We start from the raw sequence: 10488 nt of genomic DNA, 5'->3' as shown, positions 1-10488 counted from the left end.
AATTATGCAAGATGATGTGATGTAAGTAAAATGGGCCCCTTTTCAAAGTCAAAGAGTAAATTTGCAGTTAATGAATGTGAATTAAAAAGAATACAAATGGCATTCAGTGCCTGAGAAAAAGCCTCTGTTAACAGAATTTATTATACTTAACCAGCGGTTCTCAAACTGTGGGTTGAGACCCCAAAGTGGGTTGTGACCCTGTTTTAATGGGGTCACTAGGGCTGGTTTACACTTGCTGGGGCCCAGGGCCAAAGCTGAAGCCCCTGGGTGGTGGAGATCAGCTTACAGGCCCCTTGCCTGGGGCTGAAGCCCTTGGGCTTCAGTTCCCCCTCCCGCCCTGGGGCAGTGGGGCTCAAGCGGGCTCAAGATTTGTCCCCCCTCCTGGGGTTGTGTAGTAGTTTTTGTTGTCAGAAGGGGCTCACGGTGCAAGGAAGTTTGAGAACGTCTGTACTTAACCATTGCTGCCCCAGCTCTAGTCTTTTCTCACCCCAGGAAAATTGACACAATTCAAAAAAACTTCTTGTCCTGAAATGGAACAAAAAGTCAATCTCAAAGTTCATGAACTGACGAGGCGGGGGAGGGAATCCAAAAACTTTTCATTGAGATATTGACCTTTTGCGTATAAATATTTTTTACTCTAAGTACCTTAAATTTCTAAATAAAATCTCACTTAGAAATTATTATATCCTGCAAAGTCAGGGGAACATATAAACCTATGAAAAGTCAGGAAGGGGGGCAAACTAAGGTTGGAGAGAGGGGGTCAACTGCCCCCTGGCCTGTATAGGAAATGATACATCTCATTTAAAGTAATGTCCTGTAATATTAAATAGCAGTACAGGCCTGTGGAGTTTCTCTGGACCAGCAGTCTCAGATACTAATTTTGCAGGATCAATCCCTCAGTATTTAGAGATGACTTCAGTGATGGGCACTCATCCAAGCTGAATTGCACTTCTAAATCTCTGTGTCAATACTCCATAATTATTTCAAACTGAAATATTTACATCTAAATCACAGATGCTCTTTGACAAGCTCATGTTACACACTTCTAAATGCTAAGCCTTTGGTTTAATTTAATTTATTCTTATATAAAAAGCATATTTCTAGTAACTTTCAGAAAATTAGTTTACTGAAAACAAAATTTTTCTGTATACCTGCATATTAGCAGAGTCTTCTTTACACCAGTTTCCACTATTAAAACTTGAATGCGTTGAAACCATGAACCTTTCCTATACCTTCTAGTTTTTGCAAAAAGAAAAGGAGTACTTGTGGCACCTTAGGGACTAACAAATTTATTTGAGCATAAGCTTTCGTGAGCTACAGCTCACTTCATCAGATGCATTCATTGGAAAATACAGTGGGGAGATTTATATACATAGAGAACATGAAACAGTGGGTGTTACCATACATTGTAAGGAGAGTGATCACTTAAGATGAGCTATTACCAGCAGGAGAGCAGGATGGTTGGGGGGGAGGGGGAGAAACCTTTAGTAGTGATAATCAAGGCGGGCCATTTCCAGCCGTTGACAAGAACATCTGAGGAACGGTGGGGAATAAACATGGGGAAATAGTTTTACTTTGTGTAATGACCCATCCACTCCCAGTCTCTATTCAAGGCTAAGTTAATTGTATCCAGTTTGCAAATTAATTCCAATTCAGCAGTCTCTCGTTGGAGTCTGGTTTTGAAGTTTTTTGTTGTTGTTGTTGTTGAATTGCAACCGTAGCTATGGTTTTCTCCATTGCTTTAGTCTGACGAGTTGACCACTGATTAAAAAGAACTCTGAGTTCAGAGAAAATGTGTTGTTGCAAAATCCAGACATTGCAGAAAGCTAAGCTAGGGCTTGTTTTCCATTTTTAATTCCGAATTATCACTAGAGCTGGGCGAAATTTTTCAGCCAACGTTTTTTGTTGAAATCTGCAGACCAGAAACATTTTGCAGTTTCATGTGAATTTCCACAAATTGTTTCACATGAAAAGAAACAGTTTGATTTATTTTGGCAGGGGAGGGGGGGCTATATTTACAAGGGGATTTAGATGCCATTCATAAAACCGAGGAGGAGGAACTGCTGCCTCCTTATAACCACTGGGTTAGAGAATCATTCTCTCTCTCACTCTTTCTTTCTCTGGCTCAGTGACTATGTAGTTTATTCAAAGTGGAACAGTTTCAACAGGAGAGATTCTGGGGTGGGTCTTTCCCAATATCCTATAGCTTGGTGTTTAGGGCATTTATCTGGGAAAAGGGAGAGCTGCGTTCAAGTCCCACTTGGGAGAGTGTCCTCCCTTCTAGGCTGGGGGAGGGCACCTCTTCCTCCTTTTGGGTTTTTGAACTTAGCCCTTCATTTCCTTTGCTTTAATAAATAAAAGTTAAAATCCCTCAAATCAAAACACATTTTGTTTTGGGTCAAACAAAATATTTTATTCTGCCCAAAATGAAATTTTTCTGACTTTTTAGATTTGCCAAACATTTTGGTTTAATCTGAACTGATTTTTTTCTCTTCAGAATGGTCAGCAAACCAAAAATTGGTGGTTCTCACAGCTCTGCTTATAACTGTTGTCTTGCACACCAATCTCCTCTGCTTTAGCTATAAGAATCAGTGGCAGATCATGAAAATATAGGGCTGGAAGGGACCTTAATCAAGTCCAGCCAGCTGTGCTGGGGCTGGACCAAGTAAACCTAGACCATCCCTGGCAGGTGTTTGTCCAGCCTGTTCTTTAAAACTTCCAGTGATGGGGATTCCACAACCTCCTTTGGAAGCGTATTCCAGAGTTAACTACCCTTATGGTTAGAAAGCTCTTCCTAATATCTAATCTAAATCTCTCTTGTTGCTTCTTGTCCTACCTTCTGTGGACAGGGAGAACAATTTATCATAGTACTACTCTTTAACAGCCCTTAACATATTTGAAAACTATTATCCGGTCCTGTCTCAGTTTTTTTTCTCAAGACTAAACATGCTCAGTCTTTTTAACCTTTCCTCATAGGTCAGGTTTTCTAAACCTTTTATCATTTTTTGTTGTTTTCCTCTCACCAGTTTATCCACATCTTTCCTGAAGTATGGCACCCAGAACTGGACACAGTGCTCCAGCAGAGGTCTCACTAGTGCCGAGCAGAGTGGGACAAGTAACTCCCATCGGGGCGATGAATTCTTCCTAAAAGTGGGGGGGCCCATGAGGCCCCACCCACTCTGTGGGCCCCACCCTGCCCCACCTCTTCCTGCCAAGGCCCCAGGAAAGCTGGAGCCAGTGTTGGGGGGGCCCGAGAGCAGCATCCAGCCCATCTCTCCACTCCCCAGGCCTGTTGACCAGGGCAGGTGGAGGGTCCATGGCTCCCCACAGCTGCCCAGGCTCCCTGGGCTGCTCTTACCTGGGCCAGGTTCCAGCTTCTGGACTGGCTGGGGGGGGGTGGGGCCTCTGCAGGAAGAGGAGGGGCAGGGCCACTTTCAAAAGTGGGAGAGCCTTGGCCCCCCTTTGTTCTGGCACCCCTGCCTCCTGTGTCTTACATATGACACTCCTGTTAACACACCCCAGAATGATATTAACCTTTTTCACAGCAGCACCACCTTGTTGGTTCATATTCAATTTGTGATCCTCTATTAGCCCCAGGTCCTTTTCAGCAGTAATACCTCTAGCCGGTTATTCCTCATTTACGGTAATGAGGTGTGCAGACTCCTTTATGGAACCATCCAGTTCTATCTGCACCGCACATGGTTTCTACAAGCACGAGTCTGCTTTGATAACAGCTAACAATCTGTTCTATTTATATAGATGACTTCTCTTGTTTCGGTTCCTGAGGCAGAACATCAGGAAAAGGTTATCCTCATTCAAGTATGGTTCAGGGCATACAGGATGATAAAGATTCAGGTTTCACAGACTATGTGCTTTTTCAATTAATAGATTATTAACACTGTAATACAGCTGTTGAGGAATGTCTTCAAATATTCCAGCTTCCCAAATAAGGGTGACAAACTCAGTAAAGCACAGTAACTGGGATGGGTTATTTCTTCCTTTGACACCTTCAAATTGAAAGAAAAAAGTGAGCTTTGTTGATATTTAATGCCCCTGGACATTAAATATGGGCAACCCAATTTTAAAACACTTGGGCACTTGATAAGACATCCCTGTCCAATATTTGAAGGGTCAGCTGGCTACTGAGACACCTGAAGTGAGCACATCATAGTATTGAACTGGAGCACCAAAAAGTGGGTCCCACATTATTAAAGTGGGTCCTGTGTGTATATGTTCGTTAGAGCCAGATGGCAAATTAAAAAAAAAATCATGGCTTTACTCCCCCATTTTTTAACCAACTCCAATATCTATAGTCTGTTCAAGGAGCAGCATGGCCTACTAGCTAGAGCACTGATGGGGACTCAGGAGAGTTAGGCTCTATTCCTGGCACAGCCATTGGCCTGCTGGACAACTTTCAGTGCATCATCTCTTTGTCTCAGTTTCTCCACCTGTGAAATGGGGATAAAGCACTTTGAAATGTACTGTTGAAAAGTGCTCCATAAAAGCTAGGTATTATTAGAAGGTATGAGTCTGAACCAAAACCCATATCCAAACACATCCATAGGTTTGATCCAGATCCAAACAGTGTGACTCAGGGCAATGACTAAGCATGATCACTTAGACTCAAAGCCTAATGTCTGAAACAACCATGCTCCATCTTCTGCTTTTTAAGGAAGACACTTGTTACCATCATTGTTTTTTGGGGATCATCCATGATATTGTGTGGACAGTTAGACATTTATAGTATGTCTCGCCCACAGATACGGGAAAGGGAGGGACTGCTAATCTCTTGGGAGGGCAGCAGAATTCTTTCCCTTTTCTCCTGGGAGAGAATCTAAGCAAGAAAATTACATATATTTCCTGCAAGTTATTTTTATTGTCCAGAAATATGCTTAAAAATTTGGAACTGTCATGTGCTTTTTAGGCCCAAGGCTGCTATTAGATGCCAAAATATCAGCCATCACCAAGGTCACTTCTTTCCATCTGTGCTTAGCAATATGAATGTAGCCATTTGTTTCTGATGTGCATGAGGCTACCTCTTGTCATGCTTCTATCACCTCCGGACTGGATTATTGTAACATGGGGCTGCTTCTTGAGACTGCTTGGAAACTGAGTGCAGCTGCCCACTCATTAAGTGTCATTTCACAGCAGGAGCACATTACAGCAGAGCTGTGGGATCTGCACAGGCTGCCAAGATGTTTCTGGGTGGAATTCAAGGCCTTGGCTGTAACCTGTGCAGTCTTAAATGGTTTGTGTGACCAGACTAGCTGAGAGACTCCCTCTCTGCTGGTGCCGTGGTGCTGCACTTGTGATCGTCAGACGGGCTTAAGCTGGAATTCATAATAAACTGGGGGGAAGTTCTCATCAAAGCCCCCTGTTTCTGAAGTATGCTTCCCCTCATTTGGACTACCAGATTTATTCAACTTCCAGGCATGCGGCAAAGCCCGTCTGTTTTCTAAGGATATTAGGTAGACGGGGAGTGGGGGTAGGAAAGGCAGTTTAAGGGTTTAACAAAGGGGTGTGTAATTTTAGGTGATCTATCTGCTCTAGATAGAGATAGTAGATGAGGGGATATATTTCAAAGTATCATTTAGTACAGTCAGAGCAATGCATTCGTGTCTATTAGCAGTATTTCATGTATCTAAATCTGCTCATGCAGCTCAGAGCTGCCAGAATCCTGTGGAGCACAGGGTAGCAGAAGCTCAACACGACACCTGGACAATAGTAAGGACACATGTCTCCATAGCCCAGATGCTTTTTTGGCCTTGAATCCCATCTCTGCTGGTGATCACTCTCTGACATAACACTAAAATGGGAGAATGGCTAGGGTAGAAAGAGGGGAGATGTAAGGCGCTCAAAGGAATGCTAAAACATTAAGACTTTCAGATGTATTTCCATTTAAAGCACTCTGAAGATGACAGCAGAACTGCACTGGATATATTTTTGTGTTTGTCTGAGGGAGAATATTCCATTATAGCCTGGTTAGAAACCTATGTTGTATTAATTTCCATTTCATTTCACCTGAAATGACTTGAAATATATTGTAGTAACCAAGAAAACATGCTCTTAACTCTGCCTGGTAGACCTTCAAAAAGGATTTATAGGCAATGTTAGGAGTATTCATATCCTTGCCTATTGTTCATGCTGAAAGCGCCTGTGCAGAGAAAGGATTGCCTTTCCTAGTGCTCATCCACATACCGTGCTGTAAATCTGTCATGTACAACTGGTGCCAGAACGAATACGAACTCAGCTTTTTCCCGATGTTTTTGGCCAAATGTTATATGAATGTTTCTTTTCATTGTTAGTGGCTACTCTTATCACTAACACTCAAACCATTTAGGACTAGATTCTATGTGCCCCCACCCCATGTTCCCTACTTTGCCTTACTGGTGTTGAATAGCACCTTCTTCTAAGACCAGTCCCCTTGACTTTAGTGAACTTCTTGTAGAGTGGGATTCGCCAGGTACTTAATACCTAGCTCCCATTAAATTCCCTTTGTGAATCCCACCAGTAGAGGAAGGTACTACTCAATGTGAGTAAAGATGCCAATGTATGGCCCATAGTTTTTCTTCATTTTAATAAATTCTACTGGGCACTCACTGTGTGCAAACTCATATTTGTCACTGCCTGCAGCTGAAAACTTAGCAAATATGGGTACATGGACTAATAGTATCAGCATTTAATTGGTCATGAATGTTTTTGTCTTTGTTTGTTTGAAGAGCAGGTTTAATCCGTTGTTTACCCCAAAAGTCAGACAGGCAATAAATTAAAGAGGAGACTCTGCTCATAAGTCCTGTAGGTCAAAAGAGTTGTGATAGAAAGTTACAGTGCAGCAGATCCTGTAGGCTATTTCCATCCTAATAAGGACTGCCAGCTGTCTCGGGAATAGCTCAAGAGAAATATCTGAAATCAAATGTTCGTGGAAAAGGCCTAGCTGCCAATCTGCAACTTGTACACACACAATAGCATGTGCCCCACTGATGGAAAGAAACAGTTCTACGTTCTTTCTGCTATACAGTTGTCCATAATCTATATGCCCATACAATGGACACTTTATAACGAGAGATTTTATAACAGGACATTGGGAATCACCGATATAAGGAGGCGTACACCATATTTGCCATAACATAGTGTCTATTAACTTGTTGATAGAACTCTGTCTCACCTCCCTTTATCAATGACATCTTAATGTTATACTAATATATTACTTTAATGCATCTGGGAGCGGGATCAGATCCTATTGTAGGAGGCTCTCCATTGACTTCCATGAGAACTGGATCAGGCTCTTAGTTTCCTCTTTTTAAAAAATAAAAAGGCAACGGTGCAATCTGGTCCCAGTGGTACAAGCTCTTCATCAGGCAAGGCATAAATGCAGGAGATTGGTCTTTCAAACTGAAACGATGGATAATTACTTTGACTTACATAAGCCTCCCATAGTCATTGTCTCATGGTTGATCATTGCTTATGCCACTAATCAATGGTAATAAAAAGTTAGAGAACAGCAGCTCTATCTGGGGAAACAAATATAGGCCCTAGGCCAAAATTGCCCCTAATTCAACTGCAGTAACATTACACCAGTGGAGTAACAACAGGGATGAATCTGGCTACATACAGGGGCTGTCCCATGTGCCGCAGATGGAACACTTGAGAGAGTTTGTTTAGTGGCCAGTGTTTCGCAATGCTATTATACCCATGACTAGATGAGCCTTTACTCATGGTTATGTAGTGATTGTGCCCACACTGTGGACTGCTACCAGTGGATCTGTGGTGACTGAAATGGAGTCCTGTTGTCCAGCATAGATGTTAAAATTGGATCCTAAAGGGCATAAATGCATTCAGATGTACTGTATGTTGGATGTGGAGGAACTGGGTTCAATATACTGTAACTGGAAGGCTTTCACGTAGAGGAGAGAGAGCACTCTTCCTGAAAGGCCAAAGATGGAGGCACAATCACTATGCACTTGACTGTGAAGAAACATCTAGCAGCAGGATCTCTGTTCCACTCCAGCAGGTTTAGAAAGCCCTAAGGATACGTCAGACTGTAAAAGTTCAAGAAAACATTGCCTGTCCACTCAGGAAAGCCATTTGTACTCAAACAGAGGGGACTGCACACACCATCTTTTATGCTGGGCATCATGTATGATTAAAAATAGTGACAGAGTTAAAGTTTCACTAAGAGTTTTAACATCTTGATGGCGCTGACTTACTTCCTGAGGAATAAGTAACATAACACATGCTCGTCTCTTATTTCACAGTAATCCTTGCTCTTTGTTGTTGGAACACAAGCCAAAGGTGGAAATTTTTCAGGGAATTGTTTGAATTACTTTCCGCATCGTGGTTACTTTTCTTCATCAGCCATCTTTTGGGCATTAACCCTGTATTTATGCTCACATTAACCAGGGTCAGCCTCAGAAAACGTTCTTGCTCTCATTCTTGCTCAGCCACCTGGAGAAACAGAGAAAGGAGACAGTACCAGACACACACTAATTTCTAACATGTGTTTCCTGCCAGTGCTGGCCTCAGCAGCTCAGCTACATAAGTCACTCTTGGAGCAGTTGCCATTCAAGTGCAGCCTGGGGGTGTGCACAGGTTTGAGAACATTGTACTATCGAGTCAGGGTCTTGCTGAACACCTGAAGTACAAAGAAAAGGAAGAGCCCAGTCTTGGTATATACTAAAAATGAGTGAAGCACAAAGGTTTCATGATTTGGGTTCATTTTGGGTACTTACAAGAGCTGGTCAAGTAACAAAAGAGAATATCTTCATATATGTATACAAATATATTCTATACACTATTTAAATATTGCAATGCCATTATATAGATAGGAGGGGCATCCTCCCTGAGAACACTGCATGCAATTCTGGTCACCCCAATTCAAATGATAGATTATAGCAGAAACAAAAGGAGTTCAGAGACAGGTGACAATAATAATTAGGGACATGGAAAGATTTCCATATGAAAAGGACTATTTAGCTTAGGGAGGAGGCAAATAGGAAGAGTGGGTGTGATATAGTTGTATAAAACAACAAATAGTATACAGAAATAATAATACCTAGCTCCTTTGGTCCACAGAGCTCCAAGGCCATTACAAAAGCAGTAAGTATCTTTATCGCCATGTTACATATGGGGAAACTGAAGTGAAGTGGTTTGCTGGGAGCCCTTGAGCAAATCATAAGGAGCAGAGCTGGAAATAGAATCCAGGTCTCCTGAGTTCCCACCTAGTCCTTTATCCACTAGGTCACACTGCCTCCCAAAAGACTGGGTGGGGGAGTACATCAGGCAGTTATGGTTATCCAAGGGCCTTCCCAAAGAAGCTGAAAAGCAACACATTTAAACTTGATAAAAAGAAATAACTTGTGGAACTTACTGCTGCAAGGCAGAAAAGATCTGAGTGTGATTCAAAAGAGCATACATTCATGTGTATATGAAAATCCACAATTACATAAGACAAGATTTAAAATTTATACTAGACAAACATTCACACTTCAGGTTATAAACCAACTGTTAGTTACCTGGGGTTAGGAAGAAACCTCGCCTATGGGCAAGTTATTCTATAATCATCCAATATGAGGCTTCTTCTGATAGTGGCCACTACAGCAGAGAGGATACTGGATGAAATGGTCTCATCTGGCATTTCCTAGCTTCTGGTGTTTGCAAATTTTGGTAACTAATAGTACTCATAAGATAATTTAATGTTATGCACACTCTCAAGTCTGCAAAACAGGGCTAAAATGACGTAAATTCAAAACAAAATTAACAATTAGATTTGTTTATCCTATTTGTATGCTTGTGAACCTCTTTTATCAAAGCAAGAAAGACATCTTTCCACACAAAGAGCCTATTCGCCAAATAACTCTGATGCATAATTTTATAATGCAATCGCGCATCAGAGTTCTCGGGAGCACATTTTGAATGGAAAAAGACAAACAGAAGCACTACGGGCAAAAGCAGAGTATTGAGTCCCTGAATCTGGGGAGGAGTGGCATTAAATGCTGGGGAAAGTTATGTCAGTAAGTTTCAACGGGGTAAATGAGCTGCTTTAAAATTTCAGAGAACTGTTGTGGGTTTCCCCTGCACCACTCTCTCCTCTCTATTCCTACTTGCACTAGTGAGCAGAGAACCCATGGGCTGGATTTCTTTTATGTCCCTAACCCTTCCCTGGCAAAGCATCATACTCAGCTGTTGAGAAGATGACAGGGGTGTTTACTCAGATGGTTGAGGGCCTCCCAAGTATTAACAACTAATTGGGCTGTCCCTTGACTAGCAGGGGGAAAGGGAAATGTATTCCATTGAAATCAATGGAGTTTTGCCATTCACTTCACAGGGAGCAAGATTGAAATCCTAGTTGAGTGTAGTACAGGAAGAAAGGTATCTACACAGTACTCAACCCCTCTCTACAGTAGCTGAATGCATTAGGAGGTGACAAACAGGGGCAAGACGAAAACAAATTGCCAAGAAGGTGTGAGTGGACAAAAGTCAGCAGCATTA

This window comes from Lepidochelys kempii, chromosome 8 (genome assembly GCF_965140265.1).
Source record: "Lepidochelys kempii isolate rLepKem1 chromosome 8, rLepKem1.hap2, whole genome shotgun sequence".
Taxonomy (NCBI): Eukaryota; Metazoa; Chordata; order Testudines; family Cheloniidae; genus Lepidochelys; species Lepidochelys kempii.
This window is presented reverse-complemented; position numbering follows the sequence as displayed.